We start from the raw sequence: 14,853 nt of genomic DNA, 5'->3' as shown, positions 1-14,853 counted from the left end.
ACACTCACTCTCCCACCACTGACAAACCAGGGGCGTAGCCAGATGGACAATTTTGGGTGGGCCTGAGCCCAAGGTGGGCGGACATAGAATTCACCCCCCATCCCCCTCTGGTTTGATCCTCTCTCAACCCCTCGCTGCCCACAAACCCCAAATATTAAATACTTGAGCAGGTGAGGATCCCAAACTCTGCCAGCTGAAGATTTCCTCCTCCTCCTCCTCCTCCTCCTCCTCCTCCTCCTCGAGAAGCCAGCACTCTTCCAAATGGCAGCCAGCAGCACTTGCCTCAAACTGATGCTGCTGCCAGCAGGCCGTGCATGCTCAGTGCTTTTGTATGTACAAAAACTGAGCATGTGCAGAGGGGCCGGTCACAGCGTCAGCTCAAGGCAAGTGCTGTTAACTGACATTTGGAAGAGCGAGGGCTGCCCAAGGAGAAAAAAATCTTCAGCTGGCAAGGTTTGGGGATCCCCACCAGCCAAAGCAAGAATGTCACAATTTTGGGTGGGCCTGAGTCAAAGTGGGTGGACCCTGGCCCACCCAGGCCCACCTGTGGCTACGCCACTGTGACAAACAATGCGGTCACACACAGCAGAGCCACACTGCAAGCACTCTCTGACCCAGTACAAACTCTCCTGCCACACCCTCTAGACACTCACTCTCCAAGCAGTCTTCACAAACAGAAACAAACAGAGACTACAAACAGGTAAGGGAATGAAATATGAACTTGGGGCCAGTGAATGGAAAGGGATGGGGGAGGTAGAGGAAGGAGTAGTGGTGTCTGGGTTTGGGGGCTAGAAGGAGTAGGGAAAGCTGAAAAGGTAAAACACAAGTGAGGTAGGTGAGGGTGAAAACGTTCCGACTAGGGCACACAGACAAAGATAACAGGTACTCAACGAACTCTCAGCTTTCTCTCCCAACAATGCTCTCGCCACTCTCCAACTGCACAAAATCGCTAATGGGTCTAAAGACGACTTCCCCCTTACCCTGGTCGCTTTTATTTCAGGTCTAACCAAGGACGCCCATGTTCCCACCCATGCGAAACCATTTTGATAGTCGTTATACGCTGGGGGCGTCCATCTCATAACACCGCCCATATCACGCCCCCCTGTGGGGACAGCCATAGATGGGCGTCCTCGCGCTGAGGATGTCCTTACGGCCCTGTTTCAATTATTGGATTTGGGCAACCTTCTTTCACAGGGACTCCCATGTGCCTTTTGTGTCACTTTTTGGATGCCCTTTTCTTTTGAAAATGAGCCTGATAGGCGCCTACGCACATCCAACGCATGCCAAATTGGAGTTACCGCCTGGTTACCGCGTAGCCCTTCGGTAATTTCAATTTTGGCATGTGTCCGCTATGCGCATCTGAAAAATATGTTTTATTTTCCGGCGCACGTAGCAGACGCATGCCAAGTGGCATCTGATGCGAGTAGGTCTTTACCGTCCAAATTCTTTACCGCTAGGTCTATGGCTGGTGGTAAGGTCTGAGACCCAAAATGGATGTGTGGTAATTTTGATTTTGCTGCACGTTCATTTTTGGGAGAAAAAAAAAAGAGGCCTTTTTTACAGGTGCGCTGAAAAATGATTCTGCACGCGCCCAAAACCCATGCCTACACTACCGCAAGCCACTTTTCAGCACACCTTTGTAAAAGGACCCCTTCATCCTCCATAGCCCAGAATCATAAGGAGATGCAGTGGGGGGAAAGAAATACCTTTAATTGCATCGCGATTGCAAATTTTAATCCAAAATGCAGACTTAAAAAAATTTAAGACAAAAAAGTAATGAAAACATAAATACAAAATACAAATTGAAAAATTACATGTTAAAAAATCTATAACAGCATGCAGAATAGCTATAAACAGCCTTTCAGTTTTCACAGCCCACTTCAGAAAAGCAAGCCTACTCCGAAGAGAGATTATTTTTTAAGAGGTCTATTAGCATATACATTCAATTTTTACTTTTTTCTATGAAAACTCTACCTCCCACATTTCTGTATTTTAGTAGCAGTATTTATGATTATTTGTACAGACAAATATGTGCTTAGTTTTTGCTTTATATACTTGTCTAATCTTCCTATTGAATTATGACCATGTGTCATGTTTTGCTTGTATATTTGTTTTTAGTTGAAATTGAATAAATATAAAGTAAAAAAGAAAACACTCATACATGCAAAAAGTTGTTTGCATAAATTTTATAGGTCCCTTAATGTATAGAAACATGATTTTTCCTGCTTTTACTGGTAGTGAATACATCAGCTATCTCTTCAATTATATGACAAAATTATTCTAAATAAAAAGCAGCATTTCATTTTCCAATCTCCATTTGGCATTCTTTTATCTTTGGACTGTTGCCTAAACACATTTCCAAATAGTATGACATTTTAGTTTAAGCCTAATAGATGCCCAGAATTTCTGTGCCAATATATTATTTACTATTAATTTTCTTAGATAGAATCTCTCTCTCTCTCTGTATATATATATATACATATACACTACGATTTGAAAAAGCATTGTATTTTATTTTAAGGATTCAAATAGTGGAAGATAGTCCTCTATGCTTGCCTTTATGTTTGTTAGAAATTAATTGGCAGCTCTAGACTCTCCTCTTAGCGTTTCCAATTAAAACTGAGACAAACATTATAACTGAAGCACTAGCGCCAAACAATTGCTGCAAAATAATACAAGTGCAAACTGGTGAGAATGATAAACCACTAGATAATTTTAGCTTAACAAACCTATTTCTACTGATGGTCAGGACTGTCACCTGTCTCTTGCTTCTCTGCTGTAAATCATAATGACTTCATTCACTAATTGACTAGCCCTTTAAAAGTACAAATGTAAATATTATGAGGACTTAAAGAGTGATTGGTAAATGTAAATATTTGAAGAAGTGACTATTGATGAGGTCACAAGTTAACTACATGTAGTTTTCCTATTCCTCCACAAAGCAGACAGGAATCCAAAACACCTATTGAGAGATATGATGATACTGATTTACAACTGATACCTGCATTATATTCCTCATTGGCATGAAATTAAACAAATATAGGGGGGGAGTTATCAATAGAAGCTACCCTTAGGACAGGCTATTTTATGTTAACCTGGTTATTAGTAACTAGGGAGCTAGTTTACTAAGCTGCACTAAGAAATGTGCCTAGCAGGCCCTTACTAGTGTCTTTCCTGTGCAACATGCCCATTTCTCGAACAGCAATGAAAAAACCTTTTTTGTACATGTTTCATTTATGGCCTTGTGTTAATGTTCCCAACACCAACAGAAGGTAGCAACTCCACTGAAGATCGATTGCCAAGCAAAGAAGTGTGGAGCCAAAAAACTTTGCTCAGATGGTATGTCTTCCATATACACGATATATGTTTTTCTTTAAGTTTAATTATTTATTTATTTATTTACTTTTTATTTGTTAATGTTGGCATGCAGCTCCATGAAAATTAGGAGAAATGATAGGGCCAATTGCTGGATCCAGATGTTTGCAGCAGCTGGAATAAAAGTGAGGTCATTATGCTGCCATAAGGACTCGTGGACAGTGGGTCAGAGGACATAGCAGACAAGGTTCTGGAGGCAATCTTGCATGCAGCTTGCTGGTTGACAGCTGGTCTAGACCTATCTGGTGCAGTTGGGCTGGCTGTGGAAGCAGTGGATGGGAGGGATTTCTGTCATCTCTCCAGCACCCTGTGCAGACCATCCATCTTTTGGCATATAATCTGCATCTCACTGTTAACAAATTGCATCTCATGCATCATCGCCTATCATGTATCTCTTCCTGCAGACATACCTGGCACGCCATCAGATATCAGCCTCTCCTGTAATTGCAGCTCTCTCCCCCTTTGAACCAGAATAAAGATCATGGCACATTAGCTGCATAGCACACCTGGTGAAGTCCTGGCGATGTCCATAAGAACACCGCAGCTCACCACCAGCACCATCTCTGTCACCCTCTTACAGGTTCCTTCTGGTTTTCCGACAGTGAGGGTGGCAACACCGGAAGCTTTCCCTTTCCTTTGCCCATCTCCATGGACGCTGTTGGAGTCACTGATTCTGCAGCTCCCACCCTCCATATATTCTGGGATTAGCAACTGGTGGACAGTGACTGCCTGTACGTTCAAGAGCATCTGTTACCTTCTTCATCAGGATCATAACCTTCCACCTCAGCTGCAGATAAACATAGAAACACTACTACTACTACTGCTACTACTTAACATTTCTAGAGCGCTACTAGGGTTACGCAGCGCTGTGCACAGAAAATGACAACAGATAAAGACTATATGGCCTATCTAATCTGCCCATCCATACTATCTACTAGCTCTTCCTCTCCCTTAGAGATCCTATATGTTTGCCCCATACTGTCTTGAATTCAGATGCAGTCTTTTTCTCCATCACCTCCACTGGGAAGCAATTCCACATTCTTTCCGTAAAGTAGCATTTCCTTACATTACTCCTGAGTCTATTCCTTTCCACCTTCATCCTATGCCCCTCCCCCCCATCATTCCTAGCTGTTGCTGTCTGAACAGCTTTGCTGTAAACTCACATTGCAGAGTGATCCAACTCCTTCCCGATATGCTGAAGCCAACAGGTTCTACCTCCAATCTCCCCCCACCCCAGAGCTTACTTGCTGTTTAGCTACCCTTCCAGGCTTCTCTGCAGTATGTTGGTTTTACTTTTATTTTTGATCTCTTACATTTTTTTTCTTTGGAAATAACTATTTCCATGACAAAGACAGGGAGATAAAGATAATGATTTAAACTTATTTTATTTTAGTTAAGCTGCAGCAGAGCCTGCGTGGGTGGAGGGGGGACAGAACTACTTCTACTTATTTTCTATTGCGCTACTTGACCTACACATTATATGCAGGGGCTTTCTCTGTCCCTAATGGGCTCACAATCTAAATTTTTGTACCTGGGGCAATGGAGAGTTAAGTGACTCCTAGTTTACTCAGATGGGGACTAATATTTCTTCAGAATTAGTTATGTCAGATGGTCTGATTTTAAAAGTGGATAAAGTGTCTAAGATACTTGGAGGCATATTTTCAAAGCACTTAGACTTACGGGGGGGGGGGGGCACTCGTAAGGTTTGAGCAAAATGGCTGCTTAAGAGAGCTCCGCTTCCTGTGAACCCTTTTACCTTTATCATACAATACAGACCCTACTTTTCTGATAATTTTTTGCATCTGTGCTTTGGGGATTCATTCATGGCATCAACGAGACAAAGTAAGATGATTCGTCATTGCAGAACCAAGGAATTAAACACTCAAAAACTGAGCTGCCATCTCCCAGTAAGTCCAAGATGGGCCCATAAGAAGAAATCTCACTCGCCACCTTATTACAAGAACTTCTGCAGGTTAAAGACCTTATTAAAAAAAATAAAGAAGCGCTTACGGAGCTTAAAGAGGACGTTTTATCTATTAAACAACAAATTTCTCCACACTTGAAGCATCTGGATCAGGCTGAAAACTGCCTCTATGCGCATGATGCACAACTCCAAGCCATACCAAAACTCACTCATAATCTTCTACATCTGGAATGCGATTTAGAACATCTTAACAATATATCTAGGAGAAAAAAATATAAAAATACCGTGTCTACCTGAAAAATGTGAAGGTGCGGACATGTGTCAATTTCTCACCAGATGGCTCACACAGACTTTTCAGCTTTCGTTTTCGGCTCCGTTGGAACTTGATCTTAAATTATCCAAGGCATCACAAGACCACGTCTGATTGTGGCACGTTTGCTCCGATACCAGTACACCATCCAAATTCTTCAAGGTACTAAGGTAAAAATGTTATTTTATTACATTTGTACCCCACGCTTTCCCACTCATGGCAGGCTCAATGCGGCTTACATATTGTATACAGGTACTTATTTGTACCTGGGGCGATGGAGGGTTAAGTGACTTGCCCAGAGTCACAAGGAGCTGTCTGTGCCTGAAGTGGGAATTGAACTCAGTTCCCCAGGACCAAAGTCCACCACCCTAACCACTAGGCCACTCCAAGGGTAATTTGGTGATAATTGTGTCAGATCTGCATAAGAATACCATTGCACGTCGAAAACAATTTCTGGCTCTTCATCCCCATCTCAAAAGCATCGGCGCAAGATATGGATTGTTTTTTCCTTTTTCCTGCTACCATGCAAATAACTCTGAACAATCATACTAAATCATTTGAAGATCCTCTATCACTTAAAGAATATCTAGATCAGAGAGGCTACTCAGCCATGGACAATTCCCCTCCTACATCTTCTGAATTCACTTGAATTTATCTGAACAATCTCTACGTTTCTACTTTTCTTGTCATCACCTAGCTTCGTTGCTATTAACAATATTTTAGGTGATCAAATTTACCTTGAGTCATCTTTTTCATTAGACACAAGATTATAATATTCCATTCTTATAACTGGACTCTCTTTATTTGTCATGTTATAGTAGGTGCTATGTCTGTGTAATATTACTTGACTTAGTGTGGGTTTTAATATTATTGGGAAGTTGCTTTCCTCTATTAGCTCAGCTCACACAGGCACATTCACAGTTATTTATAGTTCAAGTTCTGTTTTTGATATTGATATTATTTAAATCAAGCAAGGATGCAAGGTTATTATGTATCTTGTTACTGCTCAGTAAATATTCTGATCTTAGATACTACTTAGTTGATGTTTTACTTAATATAAAGACATCTAATTGGAATCTACATCTATCATTGTCTAATGTCTATTTCTAATCCTTTAAATATTGTATCTTTGAATATCAATGATCTAAATAATTATTTTAAATGTCAGAAAATTTGGTCATATATTGTTAACTTTCTCCAGATTTTTTGTTTCTTAAGGAAACACATTTGAATGATAAATAAATGCATTTACTAAAGCATCCCAAATATACCCTAGGTGCCTTTTCTCTGGCCTTGGGAAAGAAAATTGCCATTTTCTTTAAATCCTTATTATCTCTTCCTATTATTCACACCTCTTCTGATCAAGAAGGTAGATGGACTTACATGGAACTAAAATTGGAAATTTATTCCTACTTTTTTGTTGTGTTTATACTCCTAATTGTGATAACCCTCTTTTTTTTCAAAACTCTAGCAGAAACTCTCACTCCATTTAATAATATTCCGCTTATTGATCGCACAGGACAACACGCAATCTTCATCCATTTCGACCCTCCACTTATACCTCATACGATCACTATACAACTTTGTATTTGTTATCCACCGACTGGGCAAACGCCTTTGGCGGTACTATGTAAGCCATATTGAGCCTGCAAATAGGTGGGGAAATATGGGGTACAAATGCAATAATTAAATAAATATTGTAGGAGGTGATTTTAATTTAGTCCTTAATCCTATTTTTGATAGGCAGTCTACATGCCCAGCCCCCACTTCCAAGAGTAGATTGGTCCTCAATGATATTATCACTTCTTTACAGTTGAATGACATATGGAGACTTCTACGTCCTACCACTAAGGACTTTACCTTTTTCTAATACCTCATAAATCCCATTCTCATATAGATTTTTTTCTATTGTCCAATGAAGTGGTCCAAAATGTATTATCATCAACCATCCTTCCAATTACCATCTCGGATCATACCCCAATTAGTATTCAATTTTCTCCACTGGGTTATGAATCAGCTAGGCCTAGCTGGAGATTCAACCCAAAATTACTGAACCTGGATTTTGTGAAGCAATTATTCAGGGTATTTTAGATTATACCACATTTAATAACCCCTCTGACACTTCATTAACAACATGGTGGGATACATAAGGGGCATTATCATAAGCTTTTCTGCTAAGATTATACCACATTTAATAACCCCTCTGACACCTCATTAACAACATGGTGGGATACATAAGGGGCATTATTATAAGCTTTTCTGCCAAATGGCATAAATAAAATAAAGCACAGATAGTGGATTGAGAGTCTAGGATTAAGTTCTTAGTATTACATTATATTTCCAATCATAATTATAGTACATTTCAAGAACTATGTGCCCTTAGAGCAGAATATAATCTTATTTTCAACAAAGTAGCCTCTCACTAATTAACATCCATTGGAGCCAGGTATTACCTCAGAAATAAAATTCAGAAAACCAAAATTGTTTCCATCAAAAACCTTAACACTAATAACATAACAACCAATGATGATGAAATTCTGAATTTTTTTTCCTACATTTGTACCCTGCGCTTTCCCACTCATAGCAGGTTCAATGCAGCTTACATATTGTATACAGGTACTTATTTGTACCTGGGGCAATGGAGGGTTAAGTGACTTGCCCAGAGTCACAAGGAGCTGCCTGTGCCTGCAGTGGGAATTGAACCCAGTTCCCCAGGACCAAAGTCCACCACTCTAACCACTAGGCCACTCCTCCACTCCATTTTCAGGAATTCTATTTAAAATGATACACATCTGAACTAAATTTCTCAGATGAAAATAGGAATTATTTTCTTATCTATACCGAAGTTATCGCTTGTTCGAGTGGCCAAACTAGAAGCCCCTATCTCTCAATCAGATATTCAACATGCCATTTCTGCATCTCCTATTAATAAAGTTCCTGGCCCTGATGGATTATTGGCTGAATTCTACAAAGGTTTTAAAGCACTGATATCACCATTACTTCTGAAACTTTATTCAGGGATCATAGATGAAGATTTTGTAGAGGGTATGTTTATGGAGGCATGTATCATAGCACTTCTTAATCCTGGGAAGGATCATACATTGATATGAAATTGTAGACCAATCTCATTAATTTTGATAGCAAAATATACACCAAAATCATAGCTACTCAACTCTCCACCATCCTACTTAGCATCATTCACCCAAATCAATGTGGCTTCCTATCTATCAGAGCTACTAGTAATAGCTTACTTATTCTACAACCTTCTTTCCATAGCAAATCATTACAAGAGGAAGATCATAGCTTGATCTCTAGATGTGGAAAAAGCCTTTGACAGGGTAGAGTGGTGTTATATGTTTGCTTCCCTTCAGCCTTTTGGTTTTGGACCTAAGATGCTACAGATGATTAAATTACATTATCAACATCCTAAAGCTAGCATATTCGTGAATAATAAAACTTCCCCTTATTTCACAGTGTCAAGGGGCACTAGGCAAGGATGTCCATTATCTCCATTGTTGTTCAACCTAGCCATAGAACCCCTTGCCATTGCTCTACGTTCAACATCAGCTATAAAAGGTATTGCATTAAATGCATGTTCTCTAAAACTATCCTTATATGTGGATGATTTACTTATATACACCACCGTCTCCTCTGTCCCTTCTATTCTCTCCCTCATTTCAAAATTCTCAGATATATCTGGTTATAGAATCAATTGGGACAAAACAGAGCATCTTCCATTACATGATTCTCCTGACTTAACTGAACTGAATCACATCTATCACATATTAAATATCTAGGTATACTGTATATCTGTGTTGCTCTTTCAGATACCATTAGTAAAACTATAGAACAGTTTATAAGTTCTTTGAAAACTTCTACCTCCAAATGGTCTCCATTATATTTAAGTTGGTGGGGTTGTCTTGAATCTATAAAGATGACTATAGCCCCTAGAATAAATTACTTTCTTAGCATGCTACCTATTCCATTACCTATTTCTCTCTTTAAATCCATTGACAAGATTTTATTTACATTTTTATGTAACTCCAAACCACTTACAAGTTTTTTTAAATACTTAACTTACCAACAGATAATGGTGGTGTCAATTTTCCTAATTTTTACTTATACCATGACTCTTTTATATTGTCCAAAGGTTATCACTGGTTTACTCATACCACTGATGACTCTTCTCTTACTTGGCTTCAATTTGAATCTGAATTCAATAAACCCTTCCCTCTATTTATTTTGGATCACATTGTATTCGCCCTAAAATAGGACACCCAAACTGTCATATGGGCCACTATCAAAGCCTTTCAAAGATTGACATCTGCTTTATCCAAACCCTCAGGTTGTGCAAATGAGCTGGCCTATTTGGCAACAGTATAATATTTGGTTTCTTAGTCAACTTATAACAGAAGTTTTTTAAAATCCTTTACTCAACTGATATCTGAATTTCAGCTGCCTGAATCTCAATTTTTTGCATTGGATTCAACTCAAACATGCTATTCAATTGTCAATCTGGGACATTACTCCTGTGATTTATAAAAAAACATATTTGGCCCTTTATAATTGGTCCTTGTTCTATATGTCACCATGCCACTACAATTTACAAGGAATTTTAGACTCATGTCACAGTACACAGCATGTCTGGGAGAAAGATTTGGGTAACTCATTGACTGATCTCCAGTGGTTTACAGTCTGGGTATCAGGCCCCAGAGCCTCATTCTCAGCTTCACTGGCTCAATGTTCTTCCTATACCACAGAGCCTTATGGACACCCATAAAAAGTAAACTTTCAGGTACAAGTACCTCTGACCTTTGTTGGACATGTCAATCAGCTACTGGTAAGCTTTTTCCTCTTATATTTGAATGCTCAAATCTACAGACATTTTGGGAAGACATTTGGATGAAAATACAAGATATCTGTCACTTCAAAGCCAATCTGCAAGCCAAATATATTTTACGGAAATCTGTTTCTATTCCCTTTTATCTCTCGGAAGATGAAAAATCATTGTTTGACTTTTTTATTATAGTGGCTTTAAAACTATATCCAACTGGAAAAGTAATTCCATCATTAATATCTATATGTGGTGGAATTGGGTACTTTTATATAAAAAATATGAGCAATGATCTTCCATTCTCCAAATATTCTTGCCAAAGTGCATAGTTGGAAAATACTAGATGATTATTTATTTTCTATTATATCATTGAACTGATTGTGTGTTCTACATGTATGACCTTGCTACCAATTACCTGTTTAACTATTTCATTAGCTACTGTATGTTGTTTTTATAATATTGTGATAACCAATAAAAATTACTACGTTTAGACTTACAAAGTTCCACAGTAACCTATAGAACTTTGTAAGTCTAATTGCTTACAAAGTTCTATAGGTTATTATGAAAATGAGTCCCTTGGTGTCCTTTAGACTCCTCTCTGTCACTGATACCCCAAGTGAATGTTGTAGTGAAGACTGTGTATTTTTTTTAAGTTATATCAATTAAGGAATACACAGGTTCTACTTTACGAAAAAAAACATTTTGCCATTTTAGTACAATCCATTATATTGTCATTTTTTAGATTAACAGGATTTATTTATTTACATTTGTATCCCGCCTTTATCCAAGGCAGGTAACAATATTCATATACATAGTTTAAATACTTGACACATATATGGTCTTAGACAATATTTACATTCAAAGTTTTTAACTACTTGTTACATACATGGTCGTAGACAATAGTAATATACACAATTTTAGAGGGTAGCATTTGCCAATATGTGGTGAGGAAACGTGATTAGTGGGTGAAGCTGGTAGTAAGCAGAAGACTAAGAAAGGAGTTACGATAGATAAGTCTTCCTGTGGCTTATAATAAGTATAAATTAAGAAAGGGGTTAAATAGATAGGTCTTCATGTGGCTGAGGCTTTTACAAACAGATGTGTTTTTAGTAATCGCTTGAATTGTCGGGTGTCTTCACATTCTCTCAGGTATTCCTGTAGAGCGTCTCTCAAGGACAGGGCAGCGGAGAAAGCTATCTCTACAAAGTTATATGATTTTGCGGAAGGTATCTTGAATCTTAGCATTTGCTTCAGTTGGTATGATGGCACAGCATTTTGGAAGTAGGCTGGGACTTCCCCAAATATACGTTGATGCATCAGCACAAGTGTCTTGAATTGCACTCTGTATGTTACAGGAAAACAGCGCAGTTTTTTAAAATTTTTGAGCGATGTGTTCGGACTTTGAGATTTTTGTGATCAATTGTGCAGCTGCGTTTTGGATGACCTGTACAGCTTGCATTCGGGAATCTGGTATGCCCAAAAATAGCAAGTTGCAGTAATCAGTTTTTGTCAGTACCAAGCTCTGGACAATCGTTCGAAAGTAACGGTGTTACCATGCCTTTCAACTTGTTTAACACGCTTAGTTGAAAGACATCGAAATCATATGGTCCGTATGTTTTTGCATTGTCAAATTGGTGTCTAGGAAGACTCCCAGACTATAGACAAAGGGCTTCATGGTAATTTTTTCACCTTGATATTCAAACATTGTCAGTAGAGGTGGGTCAGGGGTCTTGCAAAGATAGAGTATTTCTGTTTTTGCAACATTTAATGACATTTTTGCTTGTTTCATCCAGCCAATAATACAGTCAAAGATGTTTTTCATTTGTACCGATAGATCGTGGTCATTGTGTTTAACCAGGATAATGAATTGTACATCATCTGTGTATATTCTATACAATATGTATAATTCTTGTAAGACATTTCCCAGAGATACCATAAATAAGTTAAACAGTACCACCAAAAGGGCTGATCCTTGTGGAACACCACGCATGATTGGAAAGCTGTTCAAAACAGAGTCCTGCGCAGTTGATTCAGAGACAAGATATACACAACACCACTGCTAAGATGGTATTTAGGAAGAAAACATATGATTTTCCAGCAACCCTCTGGTTGGGGTAGGATCATTTAAACTGGTTATTTCACTTTGTTTATTGTACAGTGCTGTTAACTTAATGGTTTTCAAGAACCTCATTGGCTGCAGAAACAGAACAGGTATTCTGGCTAGCCCCTTCCTAAGGTATTAATGGGTTTTTTTGTTTTGATCTTTTTGAATTAGTAGAAGTAGGGTTGAATGATCTGACTGAATTACTGGGACATTAAACCCCAGGGCAATTTTGAGCACTGTTTGCATATCTCCTCATTGTTTGAGACAATTTCCTAAACAGTTATAATACTTTGAATATTAACTGTCATAAAAAGACTGAACATTGAATTGCCCCTTATCTGTGTTTATTCTTTACTTAAATAACAATATTAAGGGTTGTTCTTTTATTTGAGGGGAAAAATGGGAAGGAACCAAATGAAATGGCAAGGAAAAATAAAACACGCTTTGCTTTGCTTCATCTTGCCCAGTCCCTCCAGTCGAGTAGAGAAATCTTTCTGTTTCTTAGCCAGTGAGGTTTGGGGAAAGGGAGGGTGGGAGAGGATTGACCAGAGTTTGTCTACCTCTGGAGCAAAAAAAAAAAAAAAAACGCTAAGAAACTGACGCATTGCTAATAAAAAAAAATAAATAAAAAAAATCACTTTTCCAAGTTTTCTTGTTAGAAAAAAAACATTTAAAAAAAATACAAAATAAAGCAGTAATATGGCCAATTTGTTACATACAAAAATGATTTGCTGAGTAAATTATTCATAAAGAAATTCCTGTGTTTATATTAAAATGAATCAGTAGATGATAAAGATTAAAACTGTTTCTGTATATTCTGTTGTAAGAATTTATTCCTGTTACTGCGATTATACTCTGGATTCTTTACATTATGGAAAAAAAAAGAAGAAACTTTGTCTATTTTGAGGGTGTGTGTCTTGAAGCTCCCGAACGACAGTCTCTGCTTTAGAAGCGCTTACCTTCTTTCACCTGTGATAATGGTGAAAAGGAAGGGGCAAGTCAAGGCAAAAGCCGATGCAAGTCCCGGCGGTAATCCAGCGCTCCGACAGCCGACTCTAGAGTCATTCGGTCTTCGTGCTCCGGGCGCCCAAGTTCCTGCCCTGGTTGGATCCCCAGGACAACAGGGGGATCTTAGCATTGAGGCGACTTCTTTGAGTCCGCCCCTGCAAGCTGCACCACCGAGACCGAGCGGGAAGCCAGGAACGATGGGAGAACTACAGACAACCCTTGCTGAGGTTAGCGGTGGCCCCATTGGTTTTTCGACCCCGGGAGGAGTGTCAACAGAAGAGGGGGCAGGAGGTTTCAATTCCTCGCCCTCTCTCACCCAGGAGACCCCGCTCAAGGTGCTCGGCGTGAGGAGCAAACCCGCAGCGGTCACTTTGGAGGCCCTCTGGGAGGTAGGTGATCCAGACCATCAACTCGTCTCTGCTACAATTAACAAATTCCTTCAATACTGAAGTCAAGGATTTAAAGGATTTTCGTCGAACGATGGAATCAAAGGCTCAGGAACAAGAGGTAAAAAGTGAGTCAAATCTTCAAGAAATAAAGAACTTACAGTTGTTGCTAATATGGTTGTTGAAAAAGAACTGACTCGAAGGAAAATTGAATTTTTTGATAATCAGCTCAGGCATAACAACCTGAGATTTTTAAATTTTCCTAAGATCCCCTTAATATCACCTGTAGAAATGCTGAAAAAATATTTTCTTGAAGTACTTGGTATTCCAAAAGAAGCTATGCCCCCTATTGTGAAGGCTTTCTACGTTACAGGAGCTAATGTAGTTCCAACAGAGACTCCGGAAATGAATGTGACACAATTCTTAGAAACATCATCATTAGAAGTTGTAACCCTTCTTGCTACCTTTCCCTTTGAGACTGATAGAAACCATGTTTTCAGATTTTACTTCAGACATATTACTGCCCAGTTTTTTGGATCAAAAATACAAATTTTTCCAGATCTCAGTAAAAATACTCAGAGGAGAAGAGAATTCTTGGGGCTTAGGCCCCGGGTTCTCGCTCTAGGCGGTACATTTAAACTGAAATTTGCCTGTACATGTATAATTTCCTTAAATACAGTATACTATGTATTTTTTGAACCAGATAAGCTGTGACAGTTTATAACTGCTAAAGAGAGCGGAGGCGGAAGAGATCTGGTCACCCCAGTAGGGAGCTGAAACCGCAGGCAGGAATTGGGCTCTACCCTTATAATCAGTTTAGTTCTTTATGAGTGAGAATGTTTCTCTTTAATTTCCTTATCTCTTGATCCCATATTGTGGACTAAGTAACAGTGTAATTGTTTTATTACTCCT

This window comes from Microcaecilia unicolor, chromosome 1 (assembly GCF_901765095.1).
Source record: "Microcaecilia unicolor chromosome 1, aMicUni1.1, whole genome shotgun sequence".
Lineage (NCBI taxonomy): Eukaryota > Metazoa > Chordata > Amphibia > Gymnophiona > Siphonopidae > Microcaecilia > Microcaecilia unicolor.
The sequence above is the reverse complement of the archived record's forward strand: the minus strand, read 5'-3'. Positions refer to the sequence as shown.